General features: G+C 48.1%; 1 long non-coding RNA gene across 1 annotated transcript in view; it reads left to right on the top strand.

The window, feature by feature from the left end:
• Nucleotides 1-238: 238 nt before the first annotated feature.
• The window catches only part of LOC135976453 (uncharacterized), a 63,069-nt gene continuing 48,036 nt past the window's right edge, over nt 239-15,271 (top strand). The window contains exon 1 of the long non-coding RNA XR_010593564.1: nt 239-583. This is a non-coding gene — a long non-coding RNA (uncharacterized LOC135976453). The remainder of the gene's footprint in view (nt 584-15,271) is intronic.

Here is a 15,271-nt window from a genome sequence, read left to right as displayed (position 1 = left end):
GGACTCTCAAGAGGATACCGTTTCTGCTGTTCTTCCATTGCTTTTTTGACTTGGAGCTTAAGTCTGGCAGTTTCTTGTTGCATCTGGTGAACCCTCTCCTCACACACCCCCTACGAGCCCTTTCCTCTCTTTCAGAAACTCCTTTTTGTCTTTCAGCATGAAAGAGGAAAGGGGTTAAAGTGGCCAGGTAGGCCAATTAACTGCCCAGGCTGCACCTGGGGGAGGAGCCAAGAGCAGGGAGTTGAGTAAATGAGGCTCAGCTGGGCAGGAAGAGGTGTAGCCTAGAAAGCCCAGGAGCTGGGTGGCTGGGAAAGGGCAGTTACTCCTGGGCAAGTGGTAGGAGTGTTTGGAGACTGCAGAGAAGTCTGCAGTTGCTCCTTGGGACTGCTAAGGAGAAGGGACTTTGCTACCCCAGAAGGGGGGAACACTGAGCGACCCAGCTGGAGGGCTAAGTCATGAAGATGATGGTGTAGTTCCTGGAGTGAGGCAGGTCTGCAAGGTGAGAGGACAATGGGATCAGCACCACCTGATGAGGACACACCAACTGGCAGAGCTAATCCCCGGGATGGCCAGCAGGAGGAGAGTGAGTGAGTGAGTGGGCCCTGTGACAGACCATATGTTATATGTGGTGACCTAAATAGTCATAAAAAAGTAAGATAACTGGTAAACATGGTACATGCTCAGAAAAGTTTGATGACAACAATTTAAATGATGGCACCCCAGCTAAGAACATAAGAATGGCCATACTAGGTCAGACCAAAGGTCCATTTAGCCCAGTATCCTGTCTTCTGACAGTGGCCAATGCCAGGTGCCCCAGAGGGAATGAACAGAACAGGAAACCATCAAGTGATCCGTCTCCTGTCACCCATTCCCAGCTTCTGGCAAACAGAGGCTATCCCTGCCCATCCTGGCTAATAGCCATTAATGAATTTATCTAGCTTTTTTTGGACCCTGTTATAGTCTTGGCATTCACAACATCCTCTCAAAAAGAGTTCCACAGATTGACTGTGCATTGTGTGAAGAAATACTTCCTTTTGTTTGTTTTAAACCTGCTGCCTATTTATTTCCTTTGGTGACCCTAGTTCTTGTGTTATGAGAAGGAGTAAATAACACTTCCTTATTTACTTTCTCCACACCAATCATGATTTTATATATTTAATGCAACAGATGATAGTTTTTCTTGCTTAGACCCGGGAATTATAATAGCAGATATTGCAAATAGATACAACTAGAAAAATATATAAGGAAGAAAGAATAGGGAATGCTCATTTCCCTACCATTTTTACTTTTCAAGGGCAAGGTAAGGTTGAAGGTAATAGAAAATTTACCCACCTGGAATTTTAAGAATGCTAACTGGGAGCTATTTACAAGTAAGTGTACTGATTTTAGAGTAGCAGCCGTGTTAGTCTGTATCCGCAAAAAGAGCAGGAGTACTTGTGGCACCTTAGAGACTAACAAATTTATTTGAGTCATCATGTGCCAGCGATGCCCCTCTGCCATGTACATTGGCCAAACCGGACAGTCTCTACGCAAAAGAATTAATGGACACAAATCTGACATCAGGAATCCTAATACTCAAAAACCAGTGGGAGAACACTTTAACCTGTCTGGTCATTCAATGACAGACCTGCGGGTGGCTATATTACAACAGAAAAACTTCAAAAACAGACTCCAACCAGAAACTGCTGAGCTGGAATTGATATGCAAACTAGATACAATCAACTTAGGCTTGACTAAGGACTGGGAATGGCTGAGCCATTACAAACATTGAATCTATCTCCCCTTGTAAGTATTCTCACACTTAGCCCAGTACAGACAGGTTGATATCTTGATTATCACTTCAAAAGTTTTTTTTCACTTACTTAATTGGCCTCTCAGAGTTGGTAAGACAACTCCCACCTGTTCATGCTCTCTGTATGTGTGTATATATATCTCCTCAATATATGTTCCATTCTATATGCATCCAAAGAAGTGGGCTGTAGCCCACGAAAGCTTATGCTCTAATAAATTTGTTAGTCTCTAAGGTGCCACACGTACTCCTGTTCTTTTTGTACTGATTTTGTGAATAATGATTATATGGGTGATGGCATAGAGAATTTCAATGACTAGGTAATAAAGGGATTAATAGAAGCAGCTACTGTAGCTGTACCTAAGATATTGAAGTACCACACAACTAAAAACTCACTTCCATGGTGGAATGAGGTGTGGAAAATGGCAGACAAAGAAAGGAACAAAGCCTATAACAAAGCAAACTAGAGTGTGAAGATCTAATGACATATATAAGACATAAGGCAATAGCACAAAGAATTTATTTTAAAAAAATCAAAGAAAATGAGTTGGAGGAAGTACTGCAGGCAGATGAATAAAGACACCAAGACATCAGAAATATACAGGCAAATTAGAAGAATGAATGGAATTCAGACTAAGCGTAGCCACATCCCAGGTCTTGTTGGGACTGACGGCTCAGTTAGAAGCTCTGATAACGAGAAAGCAGAAGTTTTAGGAGAAACTTTCTGAGGGGTGAGTAATAATGAAAACCAAAGTGAAGTTTTCCACCAGATCAAAAGACGATTGAGGAGAGTCCTAATCTGTTCTGTAGTTGGGGTGAACACAAAGATACTATACTGAATGAATAGGTTTTGTATGTGGGAACTTGAGAAAGCTATTGATATCACAAGAATACATCTCCAGGTAAAGATAATACAGTATATGTTACATAATGTTTAAATAGCTCTCTGAAAGCAATCTGGGGGTTCCCTTGGAATTATCTAACATTGAATGGGAAAAAGGAGTGATCCTGGTAGGTTAGAATTCCACTTCAAAAATCAGGCAAACTGTCCACAAAAATGGATGCCTATAGACCAATTGCCCTGACGTCCTGTCTGGGTAAAATTGTGGCGAGAATGGTGAATGAAAGATACAATGGCATTCTAGATGAAGTGCAGAGTGGTTTTAGGAGACCAAGATGCACCATTGATCACCTTGTTACGTTAGACACCGAAATACCATAAAGAATGAGGCATAAAGGTTTCATGATAGCTGTGTTTCTAGATATCGAAGGGGCGTATGACACGCTACGGAGGGAAGGCTTGTACAAAGCTGGTGCACTAGGGATAAAGGGAAGAATGTATGGGAGGATTAGAGAATTTTTAAGTGAAAGGACAATGCAGGTGGGAGGCGGGAAAGTTATGTTGAATATATATATAATGCTAATATTGGTGCATCACCGGGATGTGTTATCAGCCCAGCCTTATTCAATATTATGACAAACAATCTCCCAAAACATCTAAGTGCCAGTGTAGGTGTCGCTCTAATCACAGATGCTGGTGGTATATGCATTAGGAGCAGGAGTACTGAGGTGGCAGCAAAGAGAATCAAGGAAGTGGTGTGGGTGAGCGCTGCCTGAGGAAATGCATTGGGGTTTCAAGTTCCCTTTGGTTTTAGCAACAGAGTTGATCTTTACAAAAAGGAAAGTTACAAAGGAATGTAAACTTTGTTCTCTGCACAGACACAATTAAAAGATTCAAATCCTTAGGCACTAAATGACGCTGGAAAGCTCCCATACACAATGTTAAAGAGAGATGTGCAGACAGGATCGACCTGCTAAAAGGTATGTCTACACTTCAGTAAAATGCCTGCAGCTGGCCCAGGTCAGCTGACTTGGGCTGCTGGGCTATAAAATTAAAATGTAGATGTTCAGGCTTGGTCTGGAGCCTGGGCTCTGGGACCCTCCCTACTCACCTGAGCCCGAATCAGCTGACACGGGGCAGCTGCGGGTATTTTATTGCAGTGTAGACGTACCTTAAAAGTCTTGCTGAGACTAATGGGGATGGGGGGGGGGGGGATAAGAAAACATTGCTGATGGTACACGGAGCCTTAATCAACCAATTTATTGACTATGGCCGCCTAGCTTTTGGGTCAGCGTCAAAATCAGCACTTAAAAACATTCGATTTAACACAAGCCCAGGCACTGTGAATTGCCTTACAACCCCTCTAGGCACACTACAGACACCCTGCAAATGAAACTACTGGAGCTAACTGGGCCAAAGTTACTGGGAACTGCAGTGATGAAAGTATGGAACAAATATGGGGATTGTTGGGAACTCGACAGGTGAACTCCACATGCCATCGGCTTAGTGTGGAGGCCAGGGTTGAAAGACAAGGAAAAGCCGAATGAAGTCAGAACTTGTAGTCGTGGGAAAATTAGCTATGGATGGAAAGTCACATGTCCAAACATGGAATTAGATTTATTTTAGAACCGTAAGTGTAAAAAAGAGACGGTGGGTATTCCAAATGAAGTGTACCAGTATAGAGATTAAAAGTGGAGTCGGTTTTGTCAAATATACACAGATGGGTCTAAAATAGAAAAACCAGAACGTCAGGATGGCATATTCATTGTATACCAAAATGGGGGCTTAGTACATCTAAAAGAATATCCTGTTACATAGTTGTCAGTACAGCAATAATGCGAGCATGACATTGGATCTGGGATGTCCGCCTAGCAGCCGTGGTCACTTTTTTTCAGATTCACTCTCAGGCCTTATGGCAATAAAAAAGGGTGTCTCAGTTCATAGAAGCGATTTAATCAATGAAGTGATCGCTCTAATAACAGAGTACAGATGGGGACATCTGTAGCATTAGCTTGGAACCCAGTGTATCCTGGGAAACCAGGGAATGAAATGGTGGACAAAGCAATGTAAGAAACGGAACGACTGACCTAGAATATCCTCGAGTAAACAGAAATTGAAAAGCCTCGTACAGAAAAAATTAAAAGAAGAAAGGCAAAAAATTTGGATTAATGAAAATTGTTTGAATTGTGCCCTAGAGTTGAAGGTAATGACATACTTCAGGGCCTGGATGGGATTAATGAAGTGCCTTTCTTCAGTGTATTAACTGGCCATTGTGACTTAAACAAAAATCTTTTTCAAATAAACAGACACAAAGCTGGATTATATATGCTCTGTAAGGTGGCAGAAACAACCCGTCACCCTTTATGGGTATGTAAGGGCTTTGCTAAAGAAAGGGAAGAGCTTTCTAAGGAATTCAAACATCTTAATGGGATTGTTGTCACCTTGTTTTTTTAGTAAAAACATCAGAGGAAATGGGGCATTGTTAAAGAGGCCTTGTTACGTTACCCAACAGACACAGGGCAGAACGAGAGAATATAAACTGCTAAGTATTAAGAATTATAATTGGTGGCAGCTATGGACTAGTCAGTCAAGTCTGTTTCCCCATAGAAAAGAGCAAAAAGAAAGACAAAGCAAAAGTTATTGCATACGAGTTACAGGATGAGAGGGGAAGGTTCCTGGAGGAGCAGGGAGTACGTTGGACAGATACAGAGGCTGATGTTCTGACAAGCCAGTCTTCGCTGTTCTTCGATCATCGCTATTTGTTTAAAATGAATGTTGGTACTTTGGGGGCTGAACTTCTCTGGGTCCTGCTGATCTGGCCGGGCAGCCTGGCCGTTGTGCTGCAAACCCTCTGTGCCGCGGCGTTGCCCTAGGAGCTCACGGTCAGTCATTTGTCAGCTATGACCCCTAAATCCTCACCCGAGCTCTGGTCCACGCAGGACTCAACCCACCGAAGTCCTGCCTGCAGCCTACGTTGTGTGGATGTGATTTGCACTGGTGTAAATCAGGGGTGGCTCCAGGAAAGTTATGGATCCACACTGGTGTGAGTGAGATCAGAGTCCGGCTGCCTACTCTAAGGGCTGAATCCGGTGCTGGCTACCCTCTCCCCCCTGCCCCCACTGAAGGCAGCGACATAGGCACTGACTTCCTAATGTGCCGGGGCATGTTCCCCCCACTCCACACCTTCCTCCAAGGCCCCAGTCCACCTCCTCCCACCCTGTTCTGCCCCGGCGGAACTGCTGGGGGGTAGGAGGAAGCACGGATATGGGGGCTGTCGGTGGGTGCTAAGCACCCACCTTCCCCCCCCCCCCAGTGGGTGCTCCAGCCCTGACACACCCACGGAGCAGGCTCACGCAGGATGTGAGTCAACAGCATAGCGTCTGGCCCTGTCTAATGTATCCATCCTAGGTGTGTCCAAAGGTGCCCATCACCATGGTATTAAAGTGCCCGTTGCAAATGAGGCTGGGCAGAGCTCTGGCTCTCTGCTGGGGTTGCTCAGGCCCTTTCTAGACCTCGATACAACCTCACTTACTCGTGTCGATGCCATAAATCCCAGCCCGGTATGCATCTAGCTGCTGCCTTGCTGAATTAACCTTACGCACTGTACAGAATATTGAAACCAGATGCTGCTTCCACGAGGGAGACCTGGAATGATGTGGCGTGAGGGAGTATTGGAATGCCTGAGTCATTCTGCAGCTGGCTGCCAAGGGGACAGTCACCTTTTGCTCTCCCATTCCCTAAAAATCCAGCTGTTCTTGACTCCTCCCCACCCTGCCTCCAGAGGGAGCAGCTCTCAGGAACTGAACTGTGGCTGGGCCTTTCCTCTGCCATTACTTTGAAAGATGAACACCGTGAGAGGGCAGGGGGATTCCCAGGGGAATGTCTGGGGAAGGACAGCCTAGTGGTTAGGGGGCTAAATTGGGAACTGTTCAGGCACAGGCAGGTGAGTTTGTGCCCCTATTCTCGGGGCACTCACCTGGGATGTGGTAGACCCAAGTTCATGTCCCTGCTCCAATGAACGAAGTGGAGCAGCTCTAACAGGAGAGTTTGAGACAGCCCCACCTGGAATAGCCAATAGGCTGGTGGTAGGGCACTTGCCTAGGAGGAGAGAGACCTTGAGGTCAGGTTCCTGCTCCATATCAGGCAGGGTGTGGATTTGAAACATGGCTCCCGTATCCCAAGTAAGTGCCCTAATCGCTGGGCTATTGGCTATACTTTGTGAATCTTGTCCTTAAGCCCCGCCCCTTTCCTCTGCATTTCACTCCTGCCTAGCTTAAGCAGCTTCCTACTCAACTTCCTGGCTTCTGAAGATCCCTCTGAGTATGTCTACACTGCAGTGGAGGGGTGGGGTATGTGACGCTGGCATACCAGGTGAACACTGGCACATGTGGTAAGATGTTGACAGATGTTTGGCGCTGTGTTCTCTTTTTTTTCCACCCCACCCCTGGCATGGCAGACCTCGAGCAAACTGCCCAATGACCACAAGATCCGTTAAGGGACAAAGGCACCCAGCCAGGTTTATTGTTGATGAAGCATGGTACTAGTATCCTGCAGATTCTACCGGACCACTAATACTTGTATGCCCATTACAATGGACCAGCTCAGTGATTGGCAGGACTTTCTGTTCCTCCCTAGGCCAGACAAAGATACTCCCTCTGAGTTACATTTTTATACCCCTATACAAACAGGTTAGTACTGCCCCTCTGACAGTTAGTTACTGCCCCCTGATGTGGCTAGTTATTACCCATCACCTTGTACATGTTGGTTCGATTTAAAACATCTCTATTACGTATTGTCATCCTGACCTTATCTTTTAGGAGGGGTCAGTGTGTTTCTGTTATCCTTAGGGGATGTTTTTGTACCATCCTTGATATTGGGAAGTTCTGGTACCACTTGATATCGGGATGTGTTTGCATGAGCACTTTGTGCCTAGGAATGTGGATTTCTGCAATATCAGCCCTGTTCTTGCCAGATTCTGTGAGCAGGGCCTGCCTCATACAAGGCCTCTGATACAAGGGCTTCTGTCTCAGGCTCTTTTTCCACTACAACACATACATTCGATTTATAAAAACGTGTTTAGTGTTTATGAAATGCTGGTAGGATGCTGCATGTATTAGGCCTGCTCTACACTGCAAAGTTAGGTCAACGTAAGACAGCTGATGTCGCCCTAACTCTGTTAGCGTCTACACTACAACGTTGCTCCTGTGGATGTAACTCCACCTCCACACGAGGCATGCCGCTTAGGTCAATGTAGTTAGGTCAACACAGTGTCAGTGTAGACACTGTTACTTACCTCAGACTGTTCCAGCTGTCCGCTCCTGGTGGCCGACAGCTGGGGCCCCACCACCCGGGGCTGACTGCGCCTCACAATGCCTCACAGTTAAATTGGTGCAAACACTGCTGGTGAGGCTGTGCACTGCCAACACAAGGAATGTCGTGTGGACGTGCAAAACTGATTTAATTACTGCGGTGACTGTACGTCAATGTAATTTAATTTTGTAGCAGAGATTTGCCCTTAATCTCACTTTCTGTACCCCGTGGTATAAGGTTATATTCAGTGTTTGCAGTGTAAAGTTCTGTAACTATATAGCTCACCAAACAGGAAATAATTAATGTAAAGGCGGCTTCCTATGGCAGGAGTTAGGGCCTGCCCACCAAGAAGGCCCATTGAAACTGAGCCATTGTGAAACAAAGACTTTGGTGATTGCTCCCTCCACACCCATGAAGAGGAGACCTGCATAAGGACTCATCCCATCAGCCTGAACTCAAGAAATAAAAATCCCTGACAGGAAGAAACTGGGTCTCTATGCTGCTTGGAGAGGGCAAGATTTCTAAGCATAAGGAAGGGATCCCCAGTGCTTGGCCTGGGTTAGCCCTAGAGAACATAGAATTTGCACATTACAACAGCTTCTATTACATTCTGAGGTTTCAAAAGGTAATGTTTAAGTAACTCTTATGTCTTTATCTTACTAAATTAACTAAAGATTTCTTAACTATAGGATTGGCTACCACCATTCTCTTTGTAGGATTTAAGGGACAATTGACCTGGGGTAAGTGACTGCTCCTTGGGACTGGGAATAACCTGAACATAGCGTTGATTTCAGGTGTAAGGGACCGTCTATCACAAAGGCAGGCTTACGTGGGTGGCAAGATAGCTGGAATGCCCAAGGGGACAGTCTGTGACTCCAAATGAAGGCTGTGATGGTGCCTGGGGAGTTCACACTTGGTGAAATCAAAGTACAGAACTGAGTGCCAGTTTGGGGTTTGTGCCCTGGTTTGGAGCAGTCTGCCCTGAGGTTGGCACTCATGCCGCTAAGTCTCCACAGGCAGTTTGCCAGGGCACAGCAGCACGCATTGACCCAAGCTAGCTTTAATCTAGCTACCCGGGCACTGGCCACAGCAGTACGTGCTTCAGGGCAGGCCAGCAGCCCCAGTAATAACCCAGGGTCCCAGGCTGGCTCACGTAGCCTGGGCTGAAGCTGCCCCAGTTCCCCCAGCGAGCTCAGATAGGTCTGCGTGTGCTGCTGTCACACCCCCTGATTCCAGTGCAGACCTAGCCCGTGTGAGGTGCCCAGGCATCGTATGGGGAAACTGGGGGCCTCACTTGGAGCTCAGGCCTGCACTGGATGGCAGGATGCCTAGGGGTCAGGCAATGCATTGCCTAAATCCCTCTGGATTGTTAGCGTTGTTTGTTTTGTGTGTTGCTCACCCTCTCTAGGAAGCAAAGGGGGCCTCTTCCCAGCCCAGGGGGCAGGGAGGTGTTTTGCGTGTGTCCAACAGAGGGGTGATTTTGTTTGTTCTAAGCCATATGCTTGCAATCAGCTGAGATTCCTTCTGCATTGCACCTGGAGCTGTATGTAACAAGCCCGGGGCAATGCAAACAACATATAAGGGAACATTTTAAACTTGGCTGCTTCGTAAACTGCCCCTTGGGGAATCCTTGAGCCTTCTAACTTTCCGGTGTCCCGAGCCAACCTCAGACACGCTCCAGGGCGGCTTCCCCAGGGTCCATTCTTGAGAGCCGGCCATGATGCCTCTCTGCTGTCCTGAGGCTTGTGAGACTGGGCCTGACTCTGATTTCACCCTGGTCAGAATTGGGAGTAACTCCACTACGGTTGATAGAGCTACACGGAGTAAAACTAGTGTTGGATCAGAACTGGGCCAGGATTGCCATGAGCAGCCCATGGCACATCTGTGAGGACGCACATTTCCACCCTGCTCCCCCTGGACCATGTACGGACCATCTTCCCTACTGCTCCGGACTTATCCTGCCCACAGTGAAAACTGCCAGGAAGGAGAGGAAGCAGTCTGGGGCAGCAGATCACACTCCCCCAAGTGGGGTGAGAACAGGGAGGTCTCCAGAAAGAGGGAGCAGTAGGGAAGATGGTCCCTACATGGTCCAGTGAGTTTTACTGTCTCAGATGTGGTAAAACCGCTTCTTCCCCTGAGCAGGACCTTCCTACTCATGGGCAAAGTGAGTAGGTCTGTCACCTGTCTCAGGTGCTCACCTGCCCTGCACCCTGGTCTCTGCTCCTTAAGAACCCACTACCACCTAAAGAAAATGCTATATGTGACCAGGGATGTCTTCACATGCTCTGCTCCCTCCACCTGAGCAGAGACCTCCTGGTGAGGGGAGAGGGTTGCACCTTGGGAGCCCCTGGGCATGATGCATCATGGGAGATGTAGTCTGGTTGAGGAGCCTGGCCCATAGAAGAGAATGGGATCACAAGGTAACTAGAGTACAACTCCTATGAGACACTGCAGGGCGATAGTCAAATCAACATATTTGGGTTTTCAGATGTTTGTTTTTTTCAATGAAAAATCTGTGGAAAGCAGGCACCCTTCATGCAAACAAATCATTGAGTTGAAAAATCCATCTTCCTTCCAACTTCTTGACCAACTTGGGCAACAGCCTCTTATCCCCCCGCCTTCCTCTCTGGAGATCTTCTGCAGTGAGGTAGGGTGACCAGACAGCAAATGTGAAAAATCAGGATGGAGGTGGGGGGTAATAGGAGCCTATATAAGAAGAAGACCCCAAAATTGGGACTGTCCCTATAAAATTGGGACATCTGGTCACCCTAATAGGGACAGTCCCAATTTTTGGGTCTTTTTCTTAAATAGGCTCCTATTACCCCCCCCCCTCCATCCTGATTTTTCACATTTGCTGTCTGGTCACCCTAGTCCCTATACAATCAGGACATCTGGTCACCTTACAGCGAGGTTCATGTCCTCCTCCCATCACTAACACCATGCAAAGCTCCCAGAGTGGGATGTACGCCCACCTCACCTCCCAACCAGCAATGGGACTACCTATCTGTGGAAGATGGTCTCTCAGGTTCCAGTGCTCTCAACCCTTCCTGGAGCTCTGGGATCTTCCCCCCTCTGCATCCCGTGGCTGAGCTAGGTGAAGTCTCAGGTGAAGTTGTGGTAGGTTCTGGTGACCTGCTCAGGCATCCATCTCCCACTTCCTATGCTAAGAGAGGTAACGAGTGCAGCAACAGTGCTCCCATAGCCTCATCTCTGAGCTTGGCCCAGGCGCAGTTGGTCTAAGGGAGCCCTGCAGCTGCTTGGGTCCCTGTGCTTGGGTCAACATGTGCAGTGTGGTGCTCCTTCCTCGTGCAGGCTGGCTGGGCCACCTGTAGAGGTTGAGCCTGCTATGGTGTTGGCTAACAGCTGAGTCCATTAGCTCAGGCAGCAGAGGTTCGTGCTTTAAGAGCCAGCAGGTCCCTGTTTGGGTCCCACAGTGAAGACCTCACTCAGGGGCACAGTATTGGAAAGGGTGATATCTGAAGTTTAAGATGACCCACCCAGCAACATGTCACAGGTGGGGCAGGTAGAAGAAAGGAAGAGTCCCTTGCACTGCAAACTCCCTGCAGATCCTCCTTAACAAGGTTTGTCAGCATAGGCAACACCCATTGTCTCCAAATTCCTGATAGAAAAATTATGAGGAGGGAGCAGGAAGGAAACTTCAACTTTGATGGGCCAGAATCTTTAAAGTTTCCAAACAGGATCGTTTCCATAGCAGAAACAGGCTAGCTCGGAATTATTTCGCAACTGCGTGTGAACTCCATCTGTCATGCAGGATGAGGAGGGAATCTGGAATAAGACCCGGGGTTATTGTTAATTAAGACGCTGGAGGGAGGGCATATTAACATTGTAAAACAAAGCAACATAGGTTCTGAATAATGCTTTTTATTCTTCATGGCTTATTGGTACCAGTGTATAGCAAAGGGTGCTGCTAATTTAATATAATTGATAGAACTGAAAAGAGAAGAGAATCCCTGGAATATGGTGCATCTGAAAGGAGGCAGGTGAAACTGACATGCAACGGTGCACTCCCATTCTCTTTGCAGTGGTAAATAAAGGTTAGACCCAGAGGGGAGATTCTTTACAAATGAGGCTGGTCAAAAAAATTAGTTTGACATTTCCATGAAATGTTGAAAATCAAAAATATAACCAGGAAACAGTCTGGTTAACGTTTCTCCTGGCTTCTCAGCCAATTGGGTGAAATGTTTTGAATTTTGCAATTTGCAAAATTTTGAATTTTCAAACCTCAAAAACCCAGGGAGAAATTAAAAACAAAATTCTCAAAGATGGTCCCTTCTTTTAACCAGCCCACGGTTCCAAAATTAGCCTAACAGAGCCCCGTTTCTGTGACTCCTTTTCCCTTTGTGCTTTTGCCAAGTAGTTTCAAGGAATCCTTTTCCGAACTGAGGTTGTTCAGACCCTGTTTGCTTTGATTATGGCATTTGCTCTTGACTGTTCTCACACACGCCTATTTGCATGGCATTGTTTGAGTGGATGATTGAACCACTTTAAAGTGGGAGAATACAAATTGTAGCTTTTGGGTACAATTGTTTGATTAATACATATTTGCGCAAAAACTTGTGACGCTTTTGGGATCTGCAGATATTTTTATAATTGCCCAGCAGATACCCAGCTGCCCCATTAGCAGAGACCCAAGTGAGCTGCCCTGGTCATGTTCTTTGCATTAAAGCAACAAGAGCTTGTACTGAACAACTAAATGAATGATTACACAACTGGAACACGCTTGCAGTTCACTTCGGGCTGCTGCTCAGCCTACTGTCCTAGGCTCCATCTTCCCAAAATGGAGGCTGATCTTGCACCTCACCCCACATCCTTATTGGGGTGTTATTGGGGACTGTGTTGGAATTGCAGGCTATTGCTTTGTGTGTGTGTGTGTGGGGGGGGATTATGGTCCAGCTTGCATGCTCAGAAGCTCTGTAGGGAAGTGTTCATGTACGCCATCACTCTATACGGAGGCAGCCTAGTGGGCCTCTGTTTTAGAGAGCAGCCTGTTTTTCTTTCTCTGTTTTTGGGTTCTTGTGTATTGTGCTGAATTCTAAGAAATAAAGTCATGTTATGTTGCAACCTTCCAGCAAGAGTATTTGGTTTTATCTAATGCCTCCACGTATATTCCATGAACATAATACTGCTGTAATAGCAGCTGCTCCACACACTGGCTTGTAGCATGGAATGGTGATGTCTTTGCGTTGTTGGTCATGGACTGGCTGCCTGTGTTTTTTGTGGCTAGCAAATTGTCCAGAAGAGTACGGTCGTAGTCCTTTTAAAAACATCTCCTTTGGCTCTTTTCAGCACCAGATTAAACAGCTGAACATTCCCTGCACAGAAACTCCAACCAAAAGTAACAATTGTTCCTTGGGGGACATGGGTCTCTTTGCTCCCAGCCTACAGGACTCATTCAGCAAAGGCCAAAACAAGAGGAGCTGAACAAAAGGTGCCTGATCCCAGGACAGGTCAGAGTTCAACAAGAGAGTAGCCTCACCCAATCATCCTCTTCCATCTTATTGTTCCAGTTTGCTCTGCCCTAAGGATCCTGCAGTCCTTGCTCAGGCAAAACTCCCACTGACTCTAATGGTGGCTTTGCCAGGCTGCAGGCCTGAGCCCTAAAATATCTGAGACTTGCAGTCAGCTAGGAAAGGCCTCTGTGCTCATCCGGCCATAGATCCAGATAACACAGGCCAGAGCCCACCCAGACCTGCCCACAGTGTGGGGGTCAGAGTGAGGGCAGCTGGCTTCAGCAGTGTTCCTGAGCATGTGTAACCCACACACCTCCTGGGCGTGGTGCTCGGTCCCCTCTAGTGCCACCAAGACCACTTAAAGCGAGAGATAAAATGAGTCTGTGCTACAGCCTTAGCTATTAGCCAGTTGGCTTTTAGCTCATGCGATAGAGGCTCATGCACTAAGCTCCAGAGATTCCCGGTTCGATCCCGCCTGCCGACAACCAGGGTCTGTCAGCATTACACATGCTCAGTACAAGCTGAGTAGCAAATCTGGGAGGGCACGTGACCCCACATGCCCACCCCGCTTTCACCCACTGATTCCCACATCTAGCCCAACAACGTGTACTCGAACTAGAGCCTACCTTTTAGCCCAGCTACGTTTTCCCCCCCCATAGCTGTCCAGTGACAGGAATAGCCTTTTTCTCCACCCGGCCACCGCCTGAGTGCGGTCTGTATACAATGCCACATGCAAAGGGCAGGGCTCACTTTATCCGCGGGATGGGGAAGAGCTTCCTCAGAGGTGCTGGAGCTAGAGATGCTGGGGCGCTGCCGCATGCCCTGGCTAGACGTGGTTTCCATCATACCCAGGGTTTAGTTCGGTTCAATGGCTCCCGGCGCCCCCATAAATTGTCCCAGGTCCACGCCCTTGCCTTGAATCGCATTGGGCCAACCGCTCTTCAGGGGACACAAGCAGAGCTCTGTGTTGCTATCATGCGGCAGAGCCAAAATCAGCATGTGTGAGGGTGAGAACTGCTGTGAGGCTCACAGCTCTTCCTGGCCTCACTTGGCCGCCACGCAGTGACTGCAGCTGGAAGGTTCTGGGTGGGCGGGTGGAGCTGGTGATAGCTGATCCCTCAGGGCTGGATTTGGAAGTGATGGTTTGTTTTTTTCCTTGAACAAAGGCTGCCCTAATGATGTGAGAGGGCGATCTATAGGGTTGCCAACTGTCTAATCACACAAACCCAAACACCCTGTCCCTGCCCCGTCCCTTCCCCCAGGCCCTGCCCTGTTCACCCCATTCCCCCTCCCTTGGTTGCTCGCGCTCACTCACAATCACCAGGTTGGGGCAGGGCGTTGGGGTGCAGGAGGAGGTGTGGGCTCTGGGCTGGGGCCGAGGGGTTCGGAACGTGGGAGGGGGCTCCGGGCTGAGCCTGGGGCAGGGGGTTGGGGTGCAGGTGGGGGTTTGAGGTACAAGAAGGGCCGCCCAGAGGGGGGGGGAAATGGGGCAATTTGCCCTAGGGCCTCCGACCCCGCCTCCACCTTCCCCCATCACCTCAGCGCTGCAGCGGCGTAGCTCCAGCGGGGCCTGAGCTTCTCCCACTGAGTCAGAGCCGCGTGGTAAGGGGGTGGGGCTGTGAGCTCCAGTGCCACCAGAACCACGCCGCTGCAGCGCCGTCCAGGGGCCGGGGCAGCTCCTGGACACGGCAAGCTGAGGCTCCGAGAGAGGGGGGAAGCGGCGGGAATCCCACCCCTAGCTCCAAGCATAGACTGAGCGCGTCTCTTCAGGTATTCCAGCTCCATGTTAGCTGCAGGGAACAGAGAACGAAAGCTTTCCACACCCTAGACAGTTTGCAACAAATCCACAGCCAACCAGGA

Source organism: Chrysemys picta, chromosome 18 (assembly GCF_011386835.1).
Source record: "Chrysemys picta bellii isolate R12L10 chromosome 18, ASM1138683v2, whole genome shotgun sequence".
NCBI classification, from domain to species: Eukaryota; Metazoa; Chordata; order Testudines; family Emydidae; genus Chrysemys; species Chrysemys picta.
The sequence above is the reverse complement of the archived record's forward strand: the minus strand, read 5'-3'. Positions and strand labels throughout refer to the sequence as shown.